This window comes from Podarcis melisellensis (assembly GCF_964234715.1).
Source record: "Podarcis melisellensis genome assembly, chromosome: 9".
NCBI lineage: Eukaryota > Metazoa > Chordata > Lepidosauria > Squamata > Lacertidae > Podarcis > Podarcis melisellensis.
The window spans coordinates 37,569,539-37,583,805 of NC_138541.1; the positions used below are offsets into that span (position 1 = coordinate 37,569,539).

Consider the following 14,267-nt stretch of genomic DNA (forward strand, 5'->3'; position numbering starts at 1 on the left):
AAGCATTATTCTGAGTTAACAGGTTTATAAACACAAGGATACAGAGGGCAAACTGTACAAAATGGGGTCAAAATGGCAAAAGACACGCGAAAAGCTTGGCTAGTGAGAGTTCAATTAAAGCTTAAATCAGGGGTGGTGAACCGCTGGCTTGCAGGCTTGATCTAGTCTAGAAAGCCTTCCCTGGTGGCCTGGCAGTCCCTGATCTAATTTTCTGGTAGCGGCACTACCACTGAGGAGGAAAATACAGAGCGCCAGCAGCAGAGGTGGTGCGTTTTTTTTATCCTCATCATGGTGCTGGGCCAGGCAGAGAGGTTTCAGTTTCTCTGCTTAGTCCAGTGCCACGCTGGAGATACAGACTGTGCCCTCACTCATCAGATGAGTGATCTGATAAGCAAAAAGGAGGCGCTGATCCCCGTGTGTGAGAGTGTGTCTGTCTGTTTGTTCCGTGTGTGTTTTATGTGCCCTCTTCAGCTGATCTAAATGGATCAGCCGAAGACTAGGGGAGTGTGCCTGTGTGTGTTGTGCACATCCATGCTGACCAAAGCCTTTCAGAGTTTTACCAGAGGTGATCATGGCCCTGGCTTAAATGCATGCAAAATAAGCACAGTAATCATGCACTACAGAAGAAATTGAGCTAATGGAATCACCCTAATATTGCAAAATAAATAAATACTTGTGTTGTTGCTAATCAAGTCCCACCTGCAAAAGGTAAAAGCCCAGTTTACAAAATTCAGCCATATTGCATGCCCTGGGTTGGAACTCAATATGTGGTATGCTCCAGCTAGAGGAATGCAGGTATGAGTTTCTGATTTTCCTTCCCTGAAGGAAAACACTGTAGGGTTTGGGGATCCTCCACCACAACAGTATGGGAAGTGATGCAGAAGCAGGTGATGCAGAGGCATCAGCAATACACCCCCCACTCTCAAACAGCAGTCTGTGCTGGATCCTTAGTCACTTGCACAAAGGTGCCCGTCCATTGGTGCAAGGGACACATGGCGTACAACCCTCTGAATGTACTATGCCTACCAAGGAAAGAAGTAACCAAAGGAGTTACTGGGAAAAAGCAGGAGGGGGCTGTTGTGTTAATATTTGGTTTGGGGGCTTCCCCTAAGCACCTGGTTGGCCACTGCGAGAATAGGATACTGAACTAGAAAGGGCTTTTGGTCTGATCCAGATTGAATGTTCTTATGTTCACATCAGCCAAAGAGGACCCTTTCTTTGCACCAAAACCACAAAGCTGGTCAGGTGCATTATTCAAAGTTTACGGACCAGGTTTTGTCAGATGAGCAATTAAGAACTCTGCTCTTGCTTAAAAGAAACAGTCAGGTTTGGTCTGTACAGTGGCACCTCGGGTTACAGACGCTTAAGGTTACATACGCTTCAGGGTACAGACTCCACTAACCCAGAAATATTACCTTGGGTTAAGAACTTTGCTTCAGGATGAGAACAGAAATCATGCTCCGGCAGCGAGGCAGCAGGAGGCCCCATTAGCTAAAGTGGTGCTTCAGGTTAAGAACAGTTTCAGGTTAAGAACAGACTTCTGGAACGAATTAAGTACTTAACCCGAGGTACCACTGTACTGTGTTTCCCCCCACACTTGTATGTTTTAGGGCGCAACTTTCACAAGATTGAATTTAGCTGAACTGTTAAGATGCAACATCCCCTCTGCCCATGCACTTTTTATGTTATGTTCGTTTTAAAGACACAAAGTAATCAAATCTAACCTTCCAACAGGCCCATGAGAAACTCCAAAACAAGGCTGTTGGGAAGTAGCCTTTCATGTTGCAATAAATTAACAACGAGGCATAGCAGCCTAATTTCCCTGCCTTCCCATCCCTTGCAGCAAGATCCACAACACCCTTGAGTGGACCAAGAGAATGACAACCACAACACAGGCAGTCGCACAACAGCTGATAATCAGGATAAAAAATCCACTGCTCCTTATGCTGAATGAATTGCTTTTGGTATGTGTTAATAAGCGCGATATGGCTTGACAAAATGGCTACAGAATGTAGAGTTTTCAGAGCTAGGATAATGTTTCTGCATATTGGGCTAATTAAGTAATTTGGACTTTGGGAATATATTACCTAGGTCCTAGGGCATCCCTAGAATGGGTGTTGAACTTTAAAAAAGGGGTTTTATTCTGATGATACCAATGTAGTGAAATGATGGCATGCATACCTGTGTGATTTTTCATTTGGGCTTTAAGAAAACTCAGCTCCACAGATTGTTCTTCCTAACTTACAGAGGGATGGAACCAAGGCCAGATTCTTTCTTCACATTCATAAGCTTGCTTCATGCTCATAAATAAACATTATTAACAGCCCCTTGGCTACATTAACTTCACATACTTATTTTGGGTCTCGTTTCACTTCTGAAACTGGCTGTTTTAATTATTTGCCCAGTGGAATGGAATGAAAATATGCTGTGGAAAATCAATGAGGAAAAGGCGACTGGGAGCAGGGAGGACGCATCTCTTGGAAATCTAGCTCTCAAACAGGCCTTTCTCTGTAGTGGAGGGATCTGCCCCTCTCTGCCTTAAGCTCAGTGAAGCAGTCTTTACTGCTGCAGAACAAAAATCATATAATTCAGCAGCAGCCTTTCCTTTCGACTCACCCAGCTGCATGTGAAATACATCTTTTCCTGGCAGCTTTCAAGTCAATACCTCACTTACTTAAATCAGTGTTGTTATATCACCGCATGCCTGCAATCTCCTAAGTGGTGAAACATGACTGCTAAATAATATTTCACTTTTACTGTATTAGGTACAACGCAAGCCCATCCTCAGCATGTGATATGTTTTAAAACACAGACAGATAGGCACACAGGCATCATGCCATTTCTCTCTTTCAATATTAATACTCATCATTTTTAAAACAAAGCACAATTGACAACATCTGTTGTTTCAAGCTTTTTTTAAAAAAAAACACCTCACTGTATTTTACTGGGGGAAAGTCCACAAACTTTTCCATTTTGTGAGATTTTAAAAACTGAGCTATACGTTTCGATTTTAAAATGTTCTCTCTTATACAGTGAACAGGTTTTTTTTTCAAAGCAGTTGCCAACTGCCCAGCAACAGCAGCCTATGTTTGCACTCACTATTTTAGGCTACATCACATGTCAATTACATAACCTTGTTTTACTGCTCTTGAACTGGTTGGAACAACCCGGGAAACAGATTAGGCAGTCCCTCAAAATTCTGCAATGCAAATTCAACTACATGCCCAAATTCCTACCACTTAATAAAATATTACACTTATGTTCAGTTTCTCTCCATAACTGGTTACTTATTATTAGAGCAAACTAAAGCTTGTGATAATTAACTTCCCCAATTCTGTTCAAACCAGTGCATTCTGACTATGCAGTAGCAACAGTAAACTAATAAATAATGGCCTGCATTGTTCAGGTGTATGTACAGTAATTTAATTAATTGTAATTTACAAAAAGTAGATCAAGGGTGTGCCAGAAGCTTGCAAAGTATTTTTTTTGAGGGGAGGGGGAGGGGTTGGGAATTACTGAGTTGCAGCACACAGATTTAAAGGAATCAGAGCCTGCACAGTTGTGTCATGAACAAATGTAAATTTCCAGAGGTCTGTTCAAGAAAAAAAGAGAAGAAATCAAGGAAAAAATAGCAAGATGTGATCACACACACTCTCTCTCACACACACTTGCAAATGTCTCTCTGTGTGTATACATGCATGCACACACAAACCGATTTTCATACTCCCATAATTTAAAGTCTGTCTCCATGCAATGTATTTTCATAATCAACATTCTCCCTGCACACTGATCATTTTCATTGTGCTAGCATAGGACTCAGTACACCTGAGCACTGAACTCTCAGGTCACAGGTAGTCTAATTCAAGGTTAACCCATTTATTCTTTCCCCAGCTTTGTCACACCACCTTCCATATTCTTTGCCCCATTTCTCGGCTATTGGATTAACCTCTCTTGGAATTATCAGCCATTTGCTTTTCCTTTTGTCCTGAGAAGCCATCCTTTTCTGGTGAGATGCTTAGTCTCCTGTTCCAAAGATGACTTAAGACTGCTGATTTACCTTCAGCGGGCCCTGATCCTGCCTGGGATGCATGTGCCTCTGCCACCCAGCTCCAGAGTGACAGATTATCACCGTGACCATGGCATTCCTAAACAAGAGCCCACCTGGTATTGTAGAAGGAAATTACATTCATAATCATTAGTTATTTTTATAAACAAAGGGGAGCATCAGTAACAATATGGCCGTAACCAGAAACAACTTCATGTTGCTAAATAAGCTAAAAAGATAATTAAATCAAGAGGCCTGAGGACCCTAGAGACATGACACAGTGTACCTGAGGATTATTTCATTGCATATTTTAACCACCAACATTAATGATTAAAGGTTTTAATGTTTTAATGGGATTGTTTTATGGTGTATTTTATAATGTGTAACTTTAAAGAAATATTTTGTAAATCACTTAAAAGACTATTTTGGCATTAAGCGGTAAATTAATTAACCAACCAACAACTACACCTATTTTGAGTCATCAAGGCACAATGTTCACACCATCTGAGTAAACACAACAGGCTCCAAAAACCTGAACCCTCACACAGTGTCTCATGCACCTATGCTCACAAGTTAATTCCAGAGTGTGTATACATATGCAACTTTAATATACTTCCCCCCTGCATTAAAACCATGTGATAATATTCCCCCTCTTCAGTTCAATCAACTACTTTGTCATTCCTTTTAAGGTTATTTTCTTTCTAAAATGGTTGAGCACAATTTACCTAGGGCTTGCACAAGTTTCTGGTGGATTATACCATTTATTTCATCTTTCTTTGCTGACCTAGATTGCTTCTACTACTTATTTTATCTTCAGTGTTCTTTCTCCTTTTTTTATCCATTATCTCTGCTTCTCTCTTATTCTAACTTTCGCTTTAGTCTGAATATCTCTGCTGTTTCCTCCTTCCATATCGTGGCTTCTATTATTTTGCTGACTAAATGGAACTATTCTCAAGTAAGTGGACTGGGAACTGCAGCCAAAGTATCTTTATCAACGATGGAGAGATCAGTTGCTCATTACAGTACTTTAATTCCCCGTTTCATAATTTTTTCTACTCCTCACCTTTCTGTTGAAGCACATGTTAAAATAACACAATTAAAAGTAGAAAAGCAAATGTTTAAGCAAGGCACAAAAGGAATATGGCTCGTTTTCCCAAGTAAATTAGATATTTCATAATAATTAGTATGCACATTGACTTCACATCTTCAGTCTTCCAACTCTCTATACCATCTAGAGTTTCCACTTTCATTTTTAGAAACTATCTTCTCCCCAAGATACTATTTCTGCAAATATTCTTTTATAAAAGCGGCATTGTCTAATATTACTACAAAGTGATTTAACATGATATTATCTGGCTTCTTTTCCAATTGCATCCCAAGGGCAGTTCAAAAGTGTACACTCACAACATTGGTGTAGCATCTCTACAAAGAGTATTAAGATAGGGAGGTGTTTCCCACCTTAGTTCTATGTGTACATACACACAGAGGTACATATACAGGCAGAACAAGAGACCAGCAGGTACATTCATTCATTCAATAAAATTTATACAGCTGGAGATGACGAGGACTGAACCTGGGACCGTCTGCATGCAAAGCAGATGTTCTACCATTGAGCTACAGCTCTTCCTATCGATGAAGGGGAGTACAAATGCATAAAACAAGCAAATAAATAATAAGCACTGGGAGATATATGCACATTTCCAATATGCCCATCCAGCTCTCTTTCACCATGTTCTAAGCATGAATAAAATGTCCGGGGCAAAGAGGACTAGCTCAATAGGGTTCAACCATCATTGGCTCAAAACCCTTAGTCTCATAGATCTCTCCTATTCTTCATTTAGAAAGATGCACTAACCACTTGAACCAAATTCTATTTTGAATTTAGTTATTGAAAGAAAAAATGACACATAAATTACACCTATCTAAGGTACAGAAACATGCTGATCATTTCTATTCGGTGTGGTGGGATTTTATTTCATATAATTTTGTTTTCACAAAGAAAGATATGTAATGAGAACACCAGGCAAGCCTCCTTGGAGACAGCATTCCACAAACAGTGAATCATCACAGAAATGGCCTGTTCTCATGCTGCCATGCTCCAGACCTCTTGTGGAGTGGGCACATGAAGAAGGGCCTCAGATGATGAGCGCAGGGCCCAGGGCAGGCAATATGAGGAGGGGCTGTCCTTGAGGTATTGCGGCCCTGAACTGCTTAAGGCTTTATAGGTCAAAACCGGTGCTCTGAATTAGGCCTGGAAGCTAATTGGCAGCCAGTGTAAAAAAAAACTCAATTAAATGGATACCTAAGTAATTATGCATATAAACAAGAAAGTTCAGTACTTCAGATCTCCGATATGGTTAATATATTGAAACTGACAATACTACACAACCACTTTACACTAATTAACACTCCTGTGTGCTTTAGAAGATGTAACACAGCATTATCTATTCCCACTGGGAAGATGTGAAAACCAATGAGAGGCAGTATGCTAGGAAGGGGGGTGGGGAAACACTGTTTCCCTCCATTACATTCAGCAAAAGGAACCAATAACTTAATATGCTTTCATAGGGCCAGCATATGTCGGACTTTATAGATTCACGTATCTTTTATCTTTAGTGGATATTCCTATTTCTTTTCTTCTTTGCCTGCCCCTGCCCTGTTGCCTCTTTCACCTTTTCTCATAGACAAGTTCAAATATGCCTGTGAAGCTCAAAATGCTTGTGCACTTTCAGCTACAAAGATTTTTCCTATATTCCCTTCAAAAGGGACGCGAAGGAAGAAAGCAGGCGATACTCTGAGCTAAATGAACAGAACTGCTAGAATAATCTGCACAAATAGTGAAGGCCATTTATGTTAACTGTGAATGTTTGATAAACAGGATATGTTAAACTTTAACAAAACAAAATAACAAAATTCAATTAAAAGGCATTGTGTCTCCTGCTTTATCTTTCATAGATCATACTGCCCATTCCATTATCAGATTACAACAAACACATGATTGTTCTGTATCTCTGTTCTAATATGTATTTGCCCCCTTCTTCCTTCCTTTGCTCCCTCCCTCCTATTTTCTACAATTATGCTGTTACAGTTTTCTCAGCAGGCCTTGTAGATGTTTTTCCTTTTTTTGCATGTGTCTTTCAACATGCTCCAAATATTCATTTCCCCTCTGTTTCTTTTGTGTAGATTATGAAACAATTATACTTAAACAGTGCCACTAAAATACTCCGGTAAATCCATCTATCTGCTGATCTAGTGCTTTAAGATGGATGATTTTTTACAGGTTGCCAATAATGTAATAATTGGAGGCACATCAACTATATTGGGGGTTCAAAATGCATATATAAAAAGGAAGCCTTATTATGCTGAAGGTGACTTTCAAAGCATGTCTTTAACTTTGCTTCAAGTCCTAATGAGGCCTAAAAAAGGACTCTGTTTATTTAGGGTAACTTTATCAGGAAGATAAATGCTGGTTTTATCTTGTTCCTTTGGATGGTTCAAGAGATACGGGAAGTTATTTGTAGTGTTTCTAGCATACATTCGTCAGAACATTTAAATTTTAGAAGTCTACACTGAATTCCAAAATGGGAGGTCTATTTGCAGTTCAACAGCAGCTCTATCATGGTGGCCTCAATGTATTTCATAGGCTGCCTCCATAGATACAGGTGCAATGGATGAGCTCCACCACAATGGGATTTCTTAAATGGATGGAAGAACTTTTGTTGCACCCAAGAATGCATACAGAAATGCATCTTGCTTTGAGGCAAACAGGGAGCTTCTTGTGAGCGAACACTGTGAGTGAGCACAGAAGCAACCGGGTGGAGAGGGAAGGTTTGAATTCAACAACATAATTCAGCAGACTTAATGATGAAACTCAGCAGAAGCAAAATGGGAAAGCAAAGCGACGTTTGGTATTCAGGGCCTCATTTCAAGAGTGCTTGATGTTTAATATCATACAGAAAAGGTCACACTCTTTGGACAAGTATATTCAGTAGGACTCCCACCCTGAGCTTCCTTCTCATCACCATCAGAAGCATACCGGTATACTGAAAAAGGAGGAAACAACAATTTACCATAGTCTATCTTAGAGTGGTCCGATTTTTCATACCAACTGGACTGAAAGAGTATTTTGACAAGGAACCCATGGGTTACACACTGCCTTTTTGCATGGGGGGCAGGGAGTGAGTCCCAAATTTGGCAGCCGTCCACCCTAGCTCTCATGCTGCTTTCCCAAAGCTGGATAAGTGAGTTACAGGGCTTTGGAAAGGAGGTGTGAGACTCTGGCAGGGTCCAAGAGCCCTCCCACATCCTTCTGAAAGTGAGCAAAGCACTACCCAGCCTTGGGAAGGCAGTGTGAAGACGGGAGTGGGGCATGTCAAATGTTGCCGAGGGCCACCAAAAAAGGCCTCGAGGGCCGCATGCTGCCCTTGGGCCATGCATTGGATCACCTTGGTCTCTCTATTATGAATGCAAAAGAGTAGTCCCCTTCACCAGTTTTATCCTTGTAGGAAACAAATATTTGCCATAATCCTAGGAGCGCAGGGGAAAGTGAGAGAATACGAGCTTACATATTTGATTTTGTGATTGCACTTTACCTGATAGAGTGGGATGGGGGATTTGGGTTCATTGTTATCAGTGAAAGCTTTTTCAATAAAATGGTTGAGGGGGGGAAGTCACTATGTTTAGTTATCTCAAGCATGTGCTATTGCAATTCATATCAGACAAAGAGACTCCTGCATGATCACAGCTTTCCCCATTCACTTCAGTGTCACAGAGAGCTCTGTGTGTACAACAGAGGTTGCATGTGGACCCATTCCTGAGAATGAAGTGAATGGAAAGGTATTGGTTAAGACACTGGAACTCTCCAGCCCAAGCATGTTACCAGCATTAGAGCCTTGGGACCTACCAACTTCATTGATCCTGGCTTGCAGTTTCGACAAAAAATGTCAGCATTAACTCATGTAAGAACATAAGGAGAACCTTCTGGATGGGGCAGCAACCCACCTAGTCCAGCATCCTGTTCTCACAGTGGCCAAACAGGTGCTTATGGGAAGCCTGAGCTTCCTGAGGACCTGAGCACAAGAGCACAGTCCCCTCCCTTGGTTTCTGGCAACTGGTATTCTGAAGCCTAAAGTGAAGGGTTCTGCTATGGCAACACCACAATCCTATTTTTAAACATATGCTTTTAAATATTCCATAAAATCGGGGCCAGATTTAGGTTTGAGGAGGCCCTAAGCTACTGAAGGTAATGGAGCCTTTTATATGTCCAGCTGTCCTTTGTCAACAACAAATTGTCACTGTTTTTTGTGTGTTGAATATATGCTATATGGTAATTTATGGACCTAATAGCTATCTAAAGCCATTTGCACATGTTGCCATACAACCAGTCCATGCAGAATGTAGGCACCCTATATATAGAAATGAGCAAACCAGTGATCTTTTAGGGAGCAGGCTAGCAGGTGGGGCCCATTACTTACATCACAAAAGCCTACACAACACAAAATAAAACACTGTTGCTGTATGTAGGTTTTATTTTATTTGTTTTTTATCTTATATTTTGGAAATGTACATCCAGGTTTTTTTTCCTTTAAATTTTTTTGGGGGCCCCCAAGAGAGTGGGGCCCTAAGCTATAGCTTGTTTAGCTTATATGTAAATCTGGCACTGCATAAAATGCATTCTGATTTAAAAGATGGTGGTAATCAAGAATTTCTCTTAGTATGGCTGTGAACCAGATAAAATTAGCTCTGTAAGAGGTGTGTTTGAAAATGCCACATGCACTAAATCAAACAAAAATTAGAGCAAATGAATTTAGCGTGCTAAAAAGGTTTTTCCACTTTAGTAAGTAGATTATAATGAAACGTAGTAAAATATTTCATATAACTGATTAGTATGTTCCCACTTATGTACACTCTTGAAGCAGTGTGAGGTTTTCAAAGCTGGAAAGTAGCCAAAACCAACATTGGGGGGGTGGAGGAGAGACATGACACACTTTAAAAGGCATAATTTCTGTAGTGGAGTTTTGTAGGGTTTAAAAAAATAAGTAAATCACAGTTTCTAATGCCTATAAAATGAAGAGCCCCAAATCCAGAAAGGTCAATTGTAGCATATTGCACATACAAAAAACAGAATGAAATTGCTTTTCTACAATACTGCACAGGGATGATTACAATACTTAAAGTATTCCTATGCAAATTCACTAAAGCAGGTGAGCAAGGAAAAGTGAGGAATCAAAGTTATTCTATTTGCAAATGAAATCCGTCACTTTCTATCACTTGGAATGCCATTATCCTAAGAAAGAAAGTATGTTTAGCATATTGTTATGTCTGGGGTGCCACATAAGCCTCCAGGGCATGGTTCATATCACTGCAATGCCTTACACAGTTCTGGCATTAAGTAAATATTAAACAGCAGTACTTGCATATGTAATTACTCATTGCCTTTCTACTGTTTCCATACAAGCAATATATGCTTAGACCACCAGGAAAACAAGCCTCAAAGAAAGAAGTGAGCATTTTTACTAAGAATTTTGTCTTCCTTTTAATTCATTTATTTGTCAACATCAGTCCTTGATAATTCCCAACACGGGCATGCTTATTGCAGCTCAAGAGTGTGTTCAGTTTCTTAGACTAAATAATAACGTTTTACAGGCTGCTCTTAGTTTTTCTGTTTGCCAAGTATTGTTGAAACAACAGAAGATGCAGGAAACGTATGGAACAACAATCACATTCCAATTCTTTGGCTCCACTCCTTATGCCAACACAAAAACCCCACCGCATCACAGAATTTTTAATAACCCTAAAATATGGTGCCAAACTCAAATCGTGCAAAGGCCAGCTAAACAGAGAAATGTAACAAACAAACAAAAACCTGTTTAAAAATATAGCAATTCTCCACTTGCTTGGAAAAGTTCTCGATTTTAAACAATATTTCATTCACAAAGAGTTTATGTCCTTACTTCATTTCATACAAGGCAGTTTCCTAAAATTGTCAATGAAACTGGAGGGTGGTTTTTTTTTTAAAAAAAAACCCATGAACATGAACAAATATTAGTTATGAAATATCTGTTGCTCTCCTATCTAATAACCAGGGGTACTGAAAGCACTTTAAAAGTCAACTTTCAGATTATTTTTTGATTGCCCCAGTACTTCAGATGTTGGGAAATCTCAGCTTTAAGAGATTAATCTTCTTCATGGTAGTAAGGCAATGAGCATTATTTCAGGGCCTCTAATAGAAATAATTTAAAAAGAAGTATCATGTTCTTTGACTAATCTGCTCATTTTGTTGGTCCTGATGTTTAACTGTTCCATTCATCAAACTTCGTTCCAAATGAAACTGAGACATTCCAAACTGAGACACTGATACTGTAACACAAGTTGATCACACACAAAGAAGTAAAAATACAAAAGAAGTGTAGAAGTAACGATCTCCATAAAAATGTTGCTTCATATCAGGAAATCACACTGACCAATTCCAGCTACAGCTATTGAATCTGGCAGTAGGACTTAATGAATACTGATGTCTAGAACAAGTGCTTGTACTTCAATTAGGTAACGAGTTCATTTATTATTATAATTTGTTATGTAGATGTGACAGAGGTTAACCCACCATAATTAAGATGGCATTTATAGATAGACATATATAAGGCGGAGGGAAGAAAAAGAAGATAAAGTTTGTTCCTAGCAGAAAAAAATCAAGTATAAATGTTGCACAATTTGTGAGCTAATGATTAATATAATGTGAGAGAGATCTCTCTTTCTGGTTTAACAAGAAAGACTGATGACCTCAATTTTCACTATTGCTCGGAAGTGGTCAGTTAACCCCGGTAATGAGTATAATGATTAATGCCTACTATGCAAACACACAGAAGGGCTCAAAGCCAAACTCCATGTTTCTGACACCTCTAAATGGGCACAAGTTAACTTACAACAATGCATTTAGCCAAGCAATTAACCCTGATTTAGTCTGTCAGTCACTTTTTGTTTAAGTGTGTGTCTCCTGCTAAGGGACAATAGTTTTGCCAACTTCTTTAGTTGAAGGCCTCTACAAACTGCAGGCAGGAAGATTTTCAACAGCTTTTAAAACAACAACAAGAAGAAGAAGCCATGAAGCTATTAATGCTAAGAGCCCTGCTAAAAGAAGCAGCAGCTGGTGATATTAATAGAAAGTATTCATATACAATGCTGAAAATAAGTTGTTTCAACTCTGAAAATGCTGAAAATAAGTACAGCAATTTGAAATAATGTGAGGACTTCAACCTACTTAAACACTTGATTAAATTTTGAAATAGTATTATTGTGAAACCCCCATATTTGACAAGCTGGACAAGAAAAAGAAGACACCTAGCTTTATTATAGGATTCTATAATAAGAAAAGAAGATTGGAAAAATTCATGGATCAGAAGGCTATATTGTGACTACTAGTCATGATGTAGTCTGAATATCAGATTTTTTCCTTAATGGAAATATAGCTTGTTGATATATCAGTTGCAACATGCATCTGAAAAAATATATCTTATTCATTCATCGTGTAGTTTGTAGCCAAGGCTGCTTCCACCAAAGGATTCATAAAAAGGCTTACATCTAATATAAATTTGTGCATATTGTTTCAGAGTATTGTTTACATACATTGTTTACCACAGAGTAGTGGTAAAACTAATGTGGCATTTTATCTCGATTATAATACATTTACCCTTATTTGTCACTGCACAAAATGAATTCTAGAAGACATGCACACTTTAAATGTAACACAAAATTAAGAACACAATAAAATACAATCAATTCAATGCTGAAGTCCAAACCAGCACCAGAAAGTAAAACAGAGGTTAAGCATATAGAAATGGATAACAATACACAAAACAGCCCAAAACGCTTTATGTTAGCTGAAAAGCAAGCAACAAACATCAATGTGCAGAGGTAAATATATATCGTTAGTAGCATTTATTGGGAGAAGTTTTTATTATTATTATTAATGTGGGACCACCAAGCAAGCCTCTTTAAGAAGAGCATTCCTCAGCCAAGAGAACACTGTCAAATAAACCCACTCCAGACTTCACTCATCTAGAGGAATTATCTGTCATCGATGTCTCTATCAGCTTCTTAGCCCTCAGTCAGTCCACAACTGCAACCAGGCACTGAACTGCTATATGCAGGCATGATGTTTGGGAGTCCTCGTATAAGTTTTAAATGCTCTTTGAAACACTGGGCAGTGCTCTCAGAATGTTATCCAGCGGCAGGGCAGGGAGGCAGTAGTTGCCTGACCTCCCATCACTGGCATCATCAGTGCTCCCACCACTGAGTTTGCACTGTGCTGACCATGCCTCCGCCTTGACCTTTGACCTCTCCCTCTCAGTAGGCAGTGATGCCAAGTAAGGGCTGTGGCGTCACCCCACTGACTACTGTTGCTATCCAGGGATGGGTGGGATAAATATTAATCTATTTTAAAAAATAATTGAAGGGACAGGGCTCAGGAGAAATTATAGTTAATCAGAAAGCTTCTGAGCTCTTCCCCACAATTGCACCAGTGAGTGAGCATGCGGGGAGGCTCAGCTTATTTTTTAAATGCACCATCTGAAGTTTTCAAATTATCTTAAAAGGCAGGCCCAGAATGAGAATTAATGGGAAAGATTGGGGAAACTAAGATGATGCGAGAGGAAGTGGAATATAAAAGGAACTAAGGAAGGGAAGTCCGTCAGTGATGGTATTTTTGAATGTAATAGAATATGTAACTCTTTTTTCCTATTGTTTATTACTTTCCGTTTTTTCTTCTATTGAAATGTATCAAAAATGCAATGGTGATGGAAAAGTAGGAATTATTAGCCATCATCACTGCCACACAGGAAACCCTATGACAGTTTCTCATGTGTGTTTGACCATGCTAATTTCAAACTGCTCACCTTTGTTGCCCAGTCATTGTGTTGCCTACAGCCCTCCAGAAAGCTAGAGAAAAGATATGGCTCTACGTATGATCACCAGGAACTAAGCCAGATATTGGGTCAAATGTTACGCTGTACAAATGCCTTGCCACCATATTGCAGAAGCAATATGTTTGGCAGGCTACCAAACTGCACCAAATATGTGTTCTACATCCTGCAACTTTTAAAAGTTCATTTCCAGCATCAGTTGTTCCTTCACATTTCTCTTCCTGTCCCTGTCTGATTGTTCCTCCAGCTTCACAGCTAAATATTCAGTCTCCATTTGTAAGAGCTGGATCTCAGATTGGGTGGTT

The 14,267-nt window shown here is 39.4% G+C and overlaps 1 protein-coding gene across 8 annotated transcripts in view; it reads right to left on the minus strand.

The window, feature by feature from the left end:
- The window catches only part of NR3C2 (nuclear receptor subfamily 3 group C member 2), a 135,881-nt gene that overhangs the window by 33,546 nt on the left and 88,068 nt on the right, over positions 1–14,267 (minus strand). The gene's annotated exons all lie outside the window — the stretch shown is intronic.